This window comes from Amphiprion ocellaris, chromosome 13, assembly GCF_022539595.1.
Source record: "Amphiprion ocellaris isolate individual 3 ecotype Okinawa chromosome 13, ASM2253959v1, whole genome shotgun sequence".
Taxonomy (NCBI): Eukaryota; Metazoa; Chordata; class Actinopteri; family Pomacentridae; genus Amphiprion; species Amphiprion ocellaris.
Window position 1 is genome coordinate 8,304,132 of NC_072778.1, and position 16,636 is coordinate 8,320,767.

General features: G+C 39.8%; 1 long non-coding RNA gene across 1 annotated transcript in view; it reads right to left on the bottom strand.

Moving 5' to 3' along the window:
* LOC111574988 (uncharacterized) overlaps nt 1-3,184 on the bottom strand; it is a 31,807-nt gene extending 28,623 nt beyond the window's left edge. The window contains exons 1-2 of the long non-coding RNA XR_002746689.1: nt 3,121-3,184; nt 2,663-2,706 (exon numbers count right to left, since the gene is read on the bottom strand). This is a non-coding gene — a long non-coding RNA (uncharacterized LOC111574988). The remainder of the gene's footprint in view (nt 1-2,662; nt 2,707-3,120) is intronic.
* Between the last annotated feature and the right edge of the window lie 13,452 nt (nt 3,185-16,636).

Below are 16,636 nucleotides of genomic sequence, written 5' to 3' on the forward strand. Positions count from 1 at the left end.
GAGGCTTTCAAGAAGTGTGAAGAGCTTTATGGGACAGTAACCACAACCACAGTTGCAGTCTAACCATGCAATCATAGTCATGTTACAGTCTGATTAAGACTTGTATTAAAGGTATATTTTCAGTGTTTCCACAGACTAAGACCTGTCATAGTCTGATAATATGAACAGCTGTCATAATGGTCTGTTCATTGGTTACAACTTCACTGCTTTCAAGCAACAAGCATGACAGGGAACAGCAAGACAGCAGCAGCATGGAAAAGATGGCAAGAAAAACCCCTACAGTTTCTGTACCACCACCATGAGCAGAAAAATATGTTTCCAATTATATGTGAGGAAAAATAAAATTAAGCTGCTGAAAAAGCAGTGAAGAAGTGAAACCTACTGGGAAAATAATGTTAATAAGGCACAGCCTGCATAAATTATTCATAAAACACATACGACCGGCCTCGTTACCTAAAACATATATTGCTGTTTATATTGTATGCATGCATGTATCTATGCATGCCTATAGCAGTGTATACAGCACTATATGGGTGTAGATATGAGGTGGGGGATGCAGGAGACACATCCCCCTCAATATCCAGAACACATGCATTTGTCCACCCACAAAAATATGACAGAAGCAAATGACTTGTAGCATTTTGGGAAAATGCTGTAACATTTACTCATTGCTCTGGAATTTTGTTATTTCCTTTAGCTAATTACCATGAATAGACACAAACTGGTGCATAAAAATAAACCAGAAAGCAGGAAACTAAGTATTTGATGCTCTAAATTTCCCGGGGGGAGGACAATCCAACCCATCTCCAAACACTGTTCAAACCAGTGTACATCAGTGTACATTTGGTTCTGTATACTAGGAAAAAGAGGTATATATAAAATATGCTGTCAAATGCCTTGTGTGTATCATAATTTATGGTATTAGACTATTTAGTGTACAGTGTGCAGAGCTCAGAAGTACATTTTTAAATGCAAATCAATATTGAAGAACTTTATTTTTACTTTTGCTGTAGCAAATACAAATTTCCCAAAGGATTACATGAAAAAATATACAATATTTTGGGACATCTGCAGCTCCATAGATGTAACATATATGCAATTTAAAGTTTCATACGTAAACCGCATCCATAAGCCCACTTTCTTTGAAAAAATGCTAAAAAATGAAGCATTTATAGCGTATACTACCCATCATTATAAATACGTGTTCCAACTTTGCTTTTAAAATCCTGACATATACTGCTTGAATCATTACAATCTTGGTGGCGGACTTATTTCGTTCAGCTACCTCACAGATTTATATCAATGCAGAACATGTGCAGAGTTGAAGGCAGTTTGACTTCATCAATCCTCACCCACGTAGACTATTTTCCCTGTAAAATCATGCTACATATAGAACCTATGACAGCTATCATGTGGGATCTACTACTTATTAGCTGTGTCAGAGAGGAGCGCTCTTAGGCGGCTCACTCTCCAACCAGGAACCGCTCGCTGTGATGAACGACACGGAGGCTTCTCTGTACTTGCAGCAAGGGTAACCCACTCAGTGCAACGAGACACTTCTCGTGTAAGTTACAAAGAGGTGGTCCCTATCATTCTTTATTTATACAGGTGGGTTACAGGATAATGATATGCAAGTAAATGGGAGTGAATAAAGTTGAATGTGGGTGTGAGTGAAGAGCAGAAATAAGAAAAGTATGATGGGTGTGGTAAATGCATAGCTTATACATGAAAACATCATATGTTACAATCAGGGTTAACACAGTTCACAGTACAACTATTAATGATAATATAAAAAACCTTCTAACAAGCTGCACACAAGCTACAGCCGACAAAGCATACATACATTGCTTAGAATAAATTAGCAAGTAAATCAACCAATCTAACAAGAGCAATGCAAACATGAATCATGCAGCACATATTAGAGGTTATGGATTTCAAAAAAATATCTGAATCTATATAAAAATTGTCACGGCTTAAATGTCATGAGGCATGATGATCATCAGAATACGACAATCAGTGTGATTTAACATCGCAGCTGAAGGAAACCAACAGCAGCTCTGTAATTTAGATGTAATTATGATATGCAGAACAGTACAGCAAGCTGTCACATTGCTTTGAGTGGATTTCTTTTTCTATAACTTTAACCCAAATATAAACTGTGGTGAACATTTGAACACAGCTACCTATGCTTCATGCACAGATGGTATTTTGGGATTTTCAGGGAGGAAATATAACCTGAAACTAACAGAATTCTGTGTGCAAGACATATTAAAATCCTGTGTACAGTACAATATTAGCCTTTTCGAGCTTAACCCATAAAAACAATGGCAATAACACTGGGAAATGTAGAGGCAGCTGTGTCCATAATACTCAAATATGACTACTCATATTTCCACTATGCGAACAAACAAAAAAACACCTGCCAACCACAAATGAACAATAAGCTTAGCCACAACAAAGCACGGTCCTCCATAATTAATACCAACGCAAACAAGCACTAATAACAAAAGCAACGACATTCAAAACAGAAATTATCAGCTAGAAGAAGCTGAGACACACACTAGAAAAGCTACATGGAAAAGCAAAGAAGCAGCACACAAACACATATGAACACAGCCAGGACATGAATTGAAAATAATCAACAAAACAAGCAAATTCTTACCGTCTTAAAGAGACGCAGTGAAGTCCTGGTCCAAAAAGTGCAGCCTGCAAGAAAAAGAAACCTTTGAGGATTTTCTTTGATTTCCTCCTGCTTGGGGTGAAGCCGTTGGACAGTTATACGAGTAACTAGCGCAAGTTATTAAGTGCAACAGCTGTTTACAGCTGTTAGCAACTGAAATAGCAGCAAACTGAAACAACTAAGGTGTCTTACTTACTAAACGGCCCTTTTGAGTATTTCGAGTAATATTTGAGCTTCTTGCTTCGTCTGTATGGGTGTTAGCTAGCCGAGGCTGCCGGCTGACTGCAGCTAAGCTAGTTAGCTAATTATCGAGTTGACGCCATTAGCGCAACAGCTAAAGTTAGGAGACAACTTGTTTTGCTTTTTAAGTTGTAGCCGTTGCTTGTATGTTATATTATATATGACTAAAATACAGCACAGAAAAATTAAAATGCTACTACCTTAGTGTGGAGAGCCTGCTCGGTGGAGTTTTGGTGCGAGCCCAGGTTGGCAGGGTAGCCACTCCCAAACAGGTGCTGTTAATCAGGCTTAAAATGAGCAGTTCACTGACCCGTCATTATGTAGGAGCGGAATAGAGAGGATTGGAATTAACTTTGAGGCTTGTTTGGAACATAAGAAGGGCAGACACATTTGGTTTTAAAAACCAAATTGCACTATTTTAAGAAAATAAAATGTGAGACAGTGCGGTCAGTAAGGTTATCCCACTTTCTTTCTGTACTGAGGCCACATTAATATTGCAGTGAGTGCAGGCCAGCCAGAGCAGTGGTTCTAAAACTGAGTGTCTTTGAATGAGTCTTACTCTTCATGGTTTATAGTTGTAATCATACGTTAAAGTGTGACCAAAACATTTCTGTAGCACTGAGCTAGACCAGAACTGCACCAACTTAATTAGACCAGTACATTCTACAGGTTAATAATATCATTTTTTTAAAAATAATTATTTTATTTAGTAGTGATTTGGGTGATTAAGCCTTTAAATAGTCACAAGATAAGAGACGTAGGAAAAAAACAATACACCAATTAAATAATTCATAACAATCAGAGTAAATCTGATGTCAAATAATACTGTATTCTGCCCATGTTTAGCCTAATGATATCTAACTACAGCAACTTAGAGTCACTTGATGCTGCAAGTGTTGATTAATACTCATCTTAATTTTTTTTTTTTACCAAGAGGCTTAAATTAATACTAATTTGTGTGACAAATCGCTTATATAGTTTATGAGGAGACATGCAGGTGCTGGTGAGGAGACACAGTTAATCTATAAAGTCCTACAACACAATACAACCAAATAAATAACTAATAATCATCTTCTGTCTGTGTTGCTGATAAAAGAACACTGAAAACAGTGTTCATGTTTGGCCTCATGGCAACTGATGCAACAGGAGATAACTCTTCCTCCACCTCCTCTAGCATCGCCTGTGCCTCGTTGCCTTCATCCTCTTTCTTTTTGAAGAAGCTTCCTATATTCACCGCCTTTCAGTCTTGGGGTTGTGAATTCATATACCAACAAGTCGTAGAACCACTGTGCTCTCTCTAATATGCTCATGAAAAATGTGCATGATACACAAGGAGACAAAACAAAGGCAACTTGCACTTTTTGATCAATAATATTTTTATTTTTTCATTATTATTGTTTTTGAGATTGAGGGCTATTCATAAAATATATATAACATATAAAATATTTGTGAGTATAGCCTCAGATGTGTGGACTTCCTGACACCAGTAGTGTCAGTAATGTTAGTATTTCACTGGCCCTCTAACATTAGTTCCATTTGTGATCTTATATTTTCTGTTCATATAGCTTTCTTTATGAACAGATGCTTTTCTTACTTGTAATCCATGATGGCAGCTTCATTTTTTTCATATTCACACAAATTCCTGCAGCTTGTCCACACTTGTTCATAAAGCTTGCTTGGAGCTTAACCAATGTTAAAAAATAACATTTTTGTAGAATATTGTATATTCTGTGACCACCATTTAGGCTGCATGTAAAGCTGTAAAGATACATATGGGTGATAGATTAAAGGAACATATCTGTATGTATATATCAATTGATTCTACAAGTCTCTGGGACTCTGCTCAAAGGATTAAACACCATTCTTTAATTCAGTTCAAAACACGTTTCCTCATTTTTTATTTTGATAATGTTGATCGTGAGCACTTTCCAAATTGTCCAAAATGTTCAGTGTTTATTAACTGGGTTGAGATCTGGTGATCCCAAACACCTTAGTACATTATTCAAATCAGTTTCATGCTCACCAAAGCATTAACAGACTCCTCATGCCATCGTAGGATAAAAGTAATCTCTTAGAGAAACTTTGCTTTATTTTGCAGTGATCTTCCCCTCAAAAGAGGCAAGAGCACCGAAACCATGCCAGCAAAATACCCTCAATCAGGGCCACCAGATCCTCTCACTGTAGGAGGAAAAGGTTCTGGTTTTTCCTTTAACTTATCACCTGTATGTATTTATATACTGTTTCGAGAAAGGAGCTCATAATTATCATACTTACAAGATCCAGTTCTCATAATGTTGTGAAAATTGCTTCATATTTACAGGACAATGTGTAAAAGGAATTGGAATGCTGTTAAACAAGCCTTTTTACAAGATTAAAGTAATTCTCTGTTTGATGTTAGTGCATACAAAGGTACAGAGCAAAACTCTTACTGGATAATTTGCTGCATCTAATGTTCCAACATGTAAAGAAATACCAACTAAAAGCAGGCTCGTGTTGCAGCTTTTACAGTCCAACTCACTGTAGTGGATGATTAAAAAAAAAAACACACTAAAAAGCTCATTTTCATTTTAATAAATTAAGTAGAGCCATTGCCCCTGTTGTCTCAAGCAACAATAGTATTTTCGTCCTTCAGAAAGTGCTACTGAGACCAAGTGCCTGACAAAATTTAGATGCTAGATAAGTTTCCAACCTCAGCAGGGTCATGGTTTCTGATGACCGGGTCACAAGTGGTGACCTTCATTCTGCTACTCCTTCTGTTACCAGTACTTGGAATTTAAAGAAGAAAATAAAAAGATATATTCAGTAGGTACTTTGCATTTCTTTCACCTTCTTTAAACACTGAATAACATCTAGAAAAGCTCAGATTTTCTGACACAGTCCATCAGAAACTGTGACCCTGGAAAATGACTTTTTTTTAACAAAATGCAGCACCAGGGCCTTTCTTTTGCTCTTTTTAAAGCCTGAATCACTATACATTGATCACCGAGTCTACTTGTCAAAAATAGCAGAAAATACTGCCTATCACAACTTCCAGAAGTATCGCTAAGGTGCTTAATATAATCAGCCGTGTAAAACATAAAAAGATATTTCAGTGGCACCTTGTCATTGGTGTTAGATGACCAAAGAGGCTCAGACACCGAGTTCAGCCAAGAATACAAAGAAAAGTCACAGAGTTAGCATGAGTGTTTGTAGATTAAACAACATGATTTGTAAAATAGTGAGCTTTAAAGATAATTTTGTTGGTCAAACATGTTACCTTCAGGTGATGCCATCCTCACTGTTTACCCATTACCCAGTGTTTCTAGTCTATTTTGACTGTTGTGGTTTTATCTTCAGTCGATTGTTGGATCGATTAAGTTGACTTAGCTCCCTGCTAGTGTGCTGAAGCTGCATGTGGTCTGTTGGACTGGAAGCACTGTACAGTAGGAATTTGCTGCTATTACACAAGACCGGTTACAGCACTCTGTCTCATGCTTTGTGATGCTGCAGCAAAGACTGGAGATGGTCTGTAGCTCTCAGCCCACCACAGAGGAGGTGGGAGATGTTGCTTAAGATGGAGTTCAGTTTAGTCCTCATCCTCCCTTCTGCTGATGCCTCCAGGCTGTCCACAGCTTTTTTACACCGGTTTGTTTATGCTGCTTGCCTCCCCCGCTGCTGTGCTGCCTCCCCAGCCTACCACAGTACACAACAGTGGCTGAAGCTCGCTGCAAAGAGAGCACTGAGAATGCCAGGCAAATTAAAGAAACGACCGGAGAACGTTTTTTTCTTTCTTTACCTTATTATCTATCCACGTGTCCAGAAGCTTTCAAGTCGTTCTGTGAAGCAATGTCTCAGCGTGAACGCGGGAACAAAATGTGATGGACATGATGATGCATATGGACCCATTAGACCACCAGCAGACAGTGTGAAATGTACAGTCGACCGTGCACACTGATTTACAGGTTTACTGCAGGGAAATGTTCTTTCAGCATTCATCTCGCTGTGCATATGAAACCAGCTGCGCACCTCTTGACCTTTTAAGCAAATTCACCGTGCAATGAGTCGGCACTTTTTTCAGATTTATGCATTATATAAATTTGACAAGTGTATGAAATTCAGATGTGCTCTGTCACCTCTTGCTTTTAATGATGAATTATTGACCATCTGTAGGGGGAAGCCTTTCAAGTATAAAATTGGTGCATAATAAGAGTTTGGTTTGGAGGCAGTTTCAGCTCCAACACACCCTTCCATGATTACATGTTAAATATTGATTATGAAAAGCCTTTCAAATGACATTAGAGATGAAATCAGCTCTGCGGAAATCAAGCCAGACTTGTTTTTGTTCCGGTCATTGGCACAAAGTTAATCTGCAGGTCGTTATTTATTTATTTATTTTGTAGATGAAGGTTAATAAAGCAGCATCGCCAAAGCTTCAGGCGACGATACCTTTAAAAGTAGGACACACACGTTTAACTAATAAACCATCTATAGCTTAAATATATTTTATGGGAAGTAATTCATAATTTTACTCATTAGCCGGTACATCTATTTTGTCCCCAGCCCACTACTTTCCACCTCAAAGGACCACTCAGATAATAAGCCTGTAATTAAACCTGGCTGCAATGGTTTTTTGGTGTCTATGGAGAGAAACAGAAATAGCAGCAGAACTAATGGCGGCTTTATGTCATGTGGAAAGAGCCGCAGATTAATATGGTTGGTTGTACTAAGAAGCACTGACAGCCAGGCCTCAGCAACGTCCCTCGATGTGGACCAAACTCCATTTCTAAGCACTGACGGACATGAAAGAGCCGTCTGATGTTGTGACCTGTGAGTTTACCTTTTGTTCATCCTCGACCATGTGCTCGTGTGCAATGAGTCTTGCATTTTAGATGTGGGCTTTCAGTGAATCCGACCATGAAAACACCACTGTACAGTACCTCCAACAACATCTATCCTGTGTTTGATTTTCCCTGGTTTTGATCTATATGTGTGACCTTTGTTTTCTGCCAAGCAACCAAGTGAAAACTTGTTTGTTTAAAGTGCGTTAAACATAAATGTGACTTGACAGGAACCAGCCTTGAAATCATCGCAGACCTACATGCCTATAGCGTGAAATATCAAAATAACTGACTTACATGATGATAATGTAAGAGTGATATAAACTTTTTCATAAACAAATCAAATCAAATCAACCTTTATTGTCATTTAGCGGTATGTATCACCATAGTGCAGGCAAAATTAGAGGGCGTTTCTCTAGGAATATAACAAAACAGAGGGGAAAAAAAGAATATAATTCAGAACGCACATCTATGAGATGTATTGCGGCTAAAATCACATTGAAATTGTCTCTAAAGTGTCCATAATAGCAGCCTGTGGTTAAAGCGCAACTTAAAGTGACTGTTAATTATAACTAATTTAAAACTATAACTAAAACTAAGGTGCAGTAGTGTGCAAATTACTCTAACACTGCTGGTAAGCAACATTGTAATATGACAATTTAATGTTACAAGACTACTGATTGTTTTAATTAGTTTAAGCCATAACATTTTTCCATCACAGTTTCTAAGACTTGAAAGTGATCCTTCACAATGCTTGTTTCGTTCAACCAAAACCCAAAGATATTCAGCTATAAACAGTCTAGAACATAGAAAAGCAGCAAATCTTTACATCTCAGAAGTTGCAGCCTGGAAACATCCAACAACTGATTATCAAAGTTTCTGATGTTACATTTTCTGTCAACTGACTAATGAGTCAAGCACACAGAACAACCACAGGGAAACAGAAAAACATCAGCACGCCCAGCGTTTGACAGGCCCTCCCACTTATCCTCGAATGACTTGCGTTCCAAATATTGACCGGCACCAGTGACTCGTCGGATTGCCAGCGCAGCAAGACGGTGTGGAGGTGAGCCGACCTATCAGAGGTCGGACGTGATGTGAGAGGGAAGCGCTCGTGGCCCTTCAAACCCAGTTAGGCCTAATAGCCAATTAGTGGTTCAGAAGGGAGGTGAATGTCAGCTCATTGTTTTGAGGACTGTCACAGCAGCTGGATAATACAGCACTTTAGCCTGGAGGAGGAATACTGAACGCTGGATTACAGTAATGGCATCTACATGGGATGTCGCCATTAGCCAACATCGAGAAAAATTGCCTGATACTGATGATTATAAACGACTTGATTTTTGAATTTCCATGTATAAGGAGATTAGAAAATGTGTGTCAAGCCTCGCGCCAGCTTTAGAAGGTGCCATTTACTAAACAGCCTGTAATGGAATGGAACAACATGAAATAAATTAAAGTTATTCTGCCACCAGCAGTTCTAGTTTATGCTGAACATTTGTTTAGAGCTCCAATCAAGACAGCTTTGATACGCTATTATCTGTAGGGTTTTTAGTACAACTGTTTAGTTGATTTGTGAATTAGCTGCGTTTAGTTGTCATGCAGATCTTTCTGCGCACAACTGTAGGATCCACCAGCCACAGTGGAGACGAGGCTGGCTTTGATCAGTGGAGCTGAGACACCAAGACATTGCAAGCAAGACGCTCTCCAGATCTGGTACGAGGGCACGAAGTAACGAATCAGCAGAAGAGCTCGAGACCAGACTTTAAGGGATTTACCTACACAGACCCCCAGCCACTATCAGGACCAAATGGCTGTCAACACACATTCAGAATGACTCCTGAGCCATTGAAGGGGGGGCTCAGGAACCTAGATGACAACTTCAAAGACATTCTACTCACTGACAAAGGAACTCTGAACTCACATCAGAACCAACAAAGACAATCATCTCACAATTCTGGAATAAATTCCTTTTGATGTACATCCATTTCACAGAACAAGTGAACTTTTCAATAACTTCATGGTCAATCTACATCTTGCCTTGCCTTTAATCTTCTATTCCTCCTGATTAGTATCAATATGATAATTAACATGTCTGTCATCCACATGATCATATTTAGTATCATTCTGATCCCCTTTCTGTCAGTATTTCACCCAGATACATCCTGTTCACCATATTGCAATATTTTTGGAGTTACAGACACCACAAAAATTACCTGAAAATGTAACTCTGTGAGGGACATCTGGACATCAGCCCTCCCTGACAGAGAATGTACCAGAACCCTGCTGAGTTAATGATATGCAAAGGTCCACTTTAAAAGAACACATCTGAAAGCCCCATTTGGAGTCCTCTTTTACCACCTAGAGTCCTCTTTTACCACCTAGAGTCCTGCACCATCAGAGTCCTCCTTTACCAAGAGTCCTCCTGGAAGAATCCTCCTTTAGCCAAGAGACCTACGTTCGAAGAAGGAGCTCTCCTTTACCATCGAGTTCCCCCGACTCTGAGGCTCCACTCTGTCCACCGCTGTTCTGACCCACATCAACAAAGGCCGACCGGACCATCCACTGAGGCAGCAGCATCATCATCATCATCACGGCACACAAGTACCTTTCAGTCACTGGAACTTGGTGCAACTTTCTCAAATTATCTTTTCAAAGATAAAATTCACAGGCGATCACATTAGCCTACTACCAAATTGACGGCTGCTTTCAGGTGTGGTCTATTTTCCCCTTTCCCTCAGAACACCAGATTTCAAGCATAATATTAATCCCAGTGTTACGTTAAAATACTGTGTTCTCTTCCTTCCTTTTCCCATCATTCACATTTAACCCTCTTATTTGTTTTGTCTTGTTGTTATTCATCTTAATATGTGTTATTGTTGTTGTTGTTATTGTTTAGTTTAATAAATGTACGAAAATATGAGGTCAGCCTACATCTTGACAATATTGTCAAGATGTAGGCTTTTTAGGAGTCATATTATTGTCATTATTGTGAGCTACCATATTGCTTGCTTGTGGATCACACCAGTTAGCAAAATCAACACCAAGTCCAGCAAACAGTTTACTGTAAGCCCCACTATAAAACGTGTGGCTCATTTAAATGTCACAATGGATTATCAGTGAAGTTATTAATACTTTAAAGATCTTTGCTTATGTTGTGGTAACATTCAACTAAGAAGATTTATGGTACTTTAATTATCCCCATGGAGGAATCAGATATTATGACATTCAGTTTTACTTGTGACATTTCCGGCAACGATCCCAAGGTGTGGTTGTATTATTCATATATCGAATCCTACAAGACGTATAAAATTCACAAGACAGAAGAGCCTGTGTGTCTGGCAGTAAATCATGGCTTATTACCTTATAATAGACTTCCTAACGCATTTTTGTCAGTTGTTAAGAATATCACCCCTCAGTAGGGTGAAACCTTTTAATCACACTCCGCCAGTGCACGCCATTGAAATGGAGGGCCAGCCTCTGCATCTGCATGCCAACTAGCTTATTGTGAGTCAGGTTTGTAAGTGTATCCATGGGTGGTTGTTCCCTTAAAAGATCCATTTGAATTCACAGCATCTCAAAGCATGGCCCTCAGCTATATTTACAGCTTGGATAGCGATCAAATGGGATCCTTTGGGGTCGATGAAAAGGAGCAGAACACAGCTTGTGAAAACACCTCGGGGAATGAGTCACTTATTGAGTTTCATGCTTCCTACACATTGTTGTTACAAAAAAGCGTATGTGTTTACAGCATTCAGTTTCTGGACAGGATGTAAAGCTTTGTGCTAACATGGGAAATGTCTAGTGACATGTACAGTAGCATCAGAATGTGACTGCATGTCGTGGTTGGCGTCCAAGCGAATCCAACCTGAATATGCTTCACTGGTTGCCGCACATAATAGTTGAAGCTTTAAATATCCAAGTCCAAGACATTTTGAGAAGAACTGAAATATAATTTAAAGTACTAATTTGAAATTTTATGGAATATATTTGGAAATAATTAATAAATATAGAAAATAATTTGCTTTCTTGCCATGAGTCAGATAAGAGAATTCATCCAGCCAGCAGCTGCTTCACTTACATCAGCACTCAGATACAGTATAATGTGTTCATTAGGGAGCTTCGGGGTACAAAGCAGAGGCTTTTGCTGCCCTCGAGTCAAGCTGTTTACTCTCTATAAAATATAGCCTGTACCAAAACAAGCATCTTCCCTTATATCTGAAGAAAATTATTTGTAGACGAGGGCATCTCCACAGCATCATGGTGTTTCATTTAGATTGGACTTCAGCAAAATGAAAAAATGCAGCTCCTGTGGCAATATAGTGATTCTGATAGTATTTCAATTAGTTGTTCAGCCCTAGTTATCGCAGTCTGTGTGACAGGCATGAGCAGCTGTGTACAAGTATCTAACAGGGGTTTCATGTACCAGACTCTTTCTTGACTGTTTTCCAGTTTCCACCAGGGAGCAACCTCAAGAGCTGAATAATGAACTCAGAAAGAGCCACAAACTGCAGCTCCTTAAACGGCCACTGGAGGCTGGCTCCAAAATAAAGTCAGTCCCCACTTATCACCATGTACAAATGAACTTCACATGAGAAGTGAACATTTAGTTTGGTAGAGCCAGGTACTGCCAAGACAGGGACAGCCAGTGTCACCACTCTGAACCTCAGAAAATAAAACCTGTGTGTGAAGGGTTCGTCCATCTTCATACACCGTCTATGGTCTCTCAATCCTTGTGCTTAGCTAAGATAACTAACTGCTGGTTGCAGTTCATAGACAGCACAGATTTGAAAGTGCTATCAGTGTTTTTATCCATCTCTCAGCAAAAAAACAAAAAACAAAAAAACCCCCATCAAACCATTACTTTAAATTCATCTTTAATTCTTCTTGGACTGAGACTGATGTGTGAAAATTTAATGTCCAGCTCTGATCCCTCTCCATAATAATTTCAGACCTTTATTCTGCTCCACAGCAGATGCCGAGGGGATGCTTTCCCACTCTGTGATTTCTTCTGCGAACACCACGAATGGCAAGAGAGTCATTACTACATGCAGCGACAGGTTCCACCGAAACACTTCTCAGAGGCAACAGGAAGCAGGAAGTCACAGATTTATTTATGACTAGAGTGTGTGAGACTGGGAGCAGTGAGACAGACAGACGGACAGACAGACAGACGGACAGACGGAGAGACGGACAGACGGACAGACGGACAGACAGATAGATAGACAGATAGACAGATAGATAGATAGATAGACAGACAGACAGACAGACAGACAGACAGACAGACAGACAGACAGACAGATAGATAGATAAACAGGACATTGACTCTGAACAGACTTCAGGATTGAACACAAGTGATTCACTGATATTACCGTATGTTACAGAGACAGACAAAGAAAGCCCCAGAGGTTCCTCAGAGTGATCGATCTGCTCCAGTGTGCTGGACGGTTTTGTACGCTGTTCATAGGGTGTCTCCCTCTTCTTATCTCCGCACATTTGCAGGTGCTCTGCCAGACGCCGAGCTCACTATCTGCTCATCTACCACAGCAGTGGGGACTCAAGAGCCAGAGCCAGAACGGAGTCGAGGGAACGGCAGCATCAACAGCAGAACACAAGGAAGCAGTTCCTCTCTCACAAATAACCAAACGATCGATGCAAGATAACAACAGATCTGACTAGTTTATCTAAAAATATTGTTGTTGTGATTTGTAGTATTGATTTCTTTTTAAGGATGTGAGAAGATTTTAAAATGTACTGCTGCACGTCAAAATGTTGGCTTCTTACAGTGGCGATTGCCTCTTGATCGTTTGTTACTGGAGGACTGCAGTGTGCTTTGGAAAGCTGAAAGGACGGAGGAATCTATCTATCTATCTATCTTCTATTGAGAAATGGGGTTTTTATGGTTTCTCATGTTGGATATATTTCAAAGATAGCTGTGGTGTAACAGTTACTGTTTCCAATTACATATAAAATATCAGAGAAAATCATAAAATGTAATAATCTAGGGTAAGCACCCACACTAATTATAGGATGATATTAAATCACAGGCTCTGGAAACAGCGTGAGTCCCTTTATGAACCGTATGGAACATTCCATCAATCAAGACAAAAAACAGGATGGAAAGTGTTCTTGAATCCCCTCCTCTCAGGCCGCCTACCTTCTCTTGATTATACCACAGCAAACTGCACAGGAAAGCACCTGGGCAGAGGAGCGTATGCAGCTTTTATTCATCTTTCTTTTTCTCAATTCTTCGACTCCGACAGCTTTTAACTGAATTGTCTGCTCGGGCCTGGGTAGCCCCGTGGAGTCCAGACACAGCCCAGTGAACGCTGTGACATCTCCACTCCCCTCAGCTCTAGTGCTGCTGCCTTCATCCAATTTACCATGAAAGGAATCCAGACAGTCCCATAATATGACCCACGGCTGCTTCGATTGAACACGGTCGACAACTCTGGGCCCGGGCTTTACACACATAACCAGCCGGCTATCTACAGAAGACCATTGGCTGCCTGCTACCCCTTGATAAGGCCCATTGCCCAGGGAAAGAGTGGACAGGTCCATCTGGCGGCATTTCATAGTGAAGAGTGCCCCCTGGTGCCTCTGAGGGCGCAGCACACTTCCAGGGCCAAGCGAGTTGTAAACACATCGCCTGTAACTGTATTCAGGGGGCGGCTTTACTGTCGGACACAGATTACAGCAGTGTTTCCTCTGTAATTTCATGCAGCAGCAGTGCTCGGGGTCTGTTTTTGCTGTTGTGGCTCCACATCCATTCTCGTGTCAGTCACACTTATCTTTCTAATGCAGGCAACTGCAGTGAGAATATATTTTTTTCTTCAGACACTTTTTCACGATGAAAACATGATTTGTCAGCGTTAGGGCTGTACCTCTGTTCGTTTTGTGGGGAAATTAGAAAAAAAATATTTATATGCATATATACGTATTTTAAGTTATTTTTGCTTTGCGGTAAGGCCACGATTCATGAGGAATGATAAATAAATGCCAAGCAGTCAATCACTATCAAGTTTCCAGTCCAAGTAAATCAAATAAATGTGGACACAAGCCTGCAGCTGCACGGACCAGACTCTAAACTGCCTAATAACAGCTGGGAAGCAGCAACCTTTCTGGAACTTGGGGGTTCTGTAACACAAGAAAAAACATATGAATTTGCAAAGCGCCACTAACTTTTTCAATGTGTTCAGTGGTGCTTTGGTTGTTTTTCGAGCCATCTAAAGCTATTACCTGCTATTATTTGACTTTGTATTCTGCAGGAGTCACATGGGAGAACCACGTATGAACACTACTGACTAGAACATGCACTATGGCCCTTGTAACGTAGCTTGCGTAGACAAAAACGTCGGGCATCTTCGTGGAAACAAAATATCTAAAAATACTGCAGACAACATCAGCATCCCTGTAGCTGCGTTGGTATTTTTCAGAGAACCTAATAATTATATTTAACTGAATTTGATCTATTTAGCACCAACTTAAGTCATTTTATTGCACTTTATAGATAATATTTAATGTAATATTAGAGAGAGAAACCCAACAATTCCCTTTGAGCAAGAAAAAATGTACTTTTAACAGTAAGAAACTTACGGCAGAACCAGGTTTGGGGACAGTGGTCGTCTGCCTTGACCAGTGTAACAATAGATACACGCAGGTTGATGAGGCCAGTGATCGCAGATGTAGCTCCAGTAGGACCAGAGTTTTTTAGAGAGGACAGAAGTCGAACTACAGGAGAAAGAATACATAAAGAAAATAACATGCAGTGGTGGCATATTAAGATATGGAGAGTAGAGGAAAGATACAACTGAGCTTGCTCTACAATAAACGTTATCAAAAAGTAGTTTTAAGCCTGATTTTCAAAGCAGAGAGGGTGTCTGTCTTCCGAAATCAACCTGGAAGCCTAAAAACAACACTCATTATTGGAATTTGGCAAAAATATGGCACATCTCCCGAATTTCTCTCTGTATGAGTCTGAGAACAGACACAGAAGTGTAGCAGGGAAACATTTTTTACCTTTATTTACTAGGCTGAAAGTTTGTGTGTGTGTGCAGGCAGCTCATTGTATTTGCAGTGGGGAAGTGTATCAGGGGTTATTTTTTTGGAGAGTGTGAAAAATCGGGGCCCTCGGCTCTGTGATAGCGGAAAGCAGGACCATCTAACTGCATTATTCATGAGGACTGGAAATGTCGAGGTGTGATGTGGTGTTTACTGGCGTAACAAAGCTACAGCCGGAATGTCAAAGCGTAGGAGCGCAGGGCATCTCCTCATCTGAACCCACGCTCCGATAAACAGGAAGCTTTACGACACCAGCCGATGATGATAATGTCAAAGCTGTTTATCTTGTGGATGGAGTGGGCTTGTAACGAGCATATTCTTTTCTTTTTTCCCATCAAAATGAGGCCTGTAGTGAAGATTTCTCAATCACAGTGACACATTTATACCCCAACATTATGTCCAGTCCGGAGCGTAATTATAAAAGCAACAGTGCCCTCTTGTGGTTAAAGCAGATAATATGAAAAACTAATCATTCATGCTCTTCAAAAGTATAATTTTTCAAAAAACGTAATTTTATACTTATACAATGTTACTGCAGACGACTGTGGTTTTGAACGGTAGTAACTCTTATTTTGAATCTTCCTAGTGAATAAAAATAGAAGTAATTCTCAGCATTAATGTCGAAAAAGAAGATAGGAATTAAATGCATTGCTCGCAGAATAACGAAACAAAAGCAGCAGGTATTTCCAAAGCAGTGGCCAGAGGTAATAAGCTTCGTATCATTTCATTTTTCTTATTATGGAGACGTGGGCTGGAGTTGTTGGATTTTATTAGAAAATGAAAGAGCTAATGAAAGAAGCGAGCGAGAAATGAAATAAATTAGAATAGTAAAAAAATG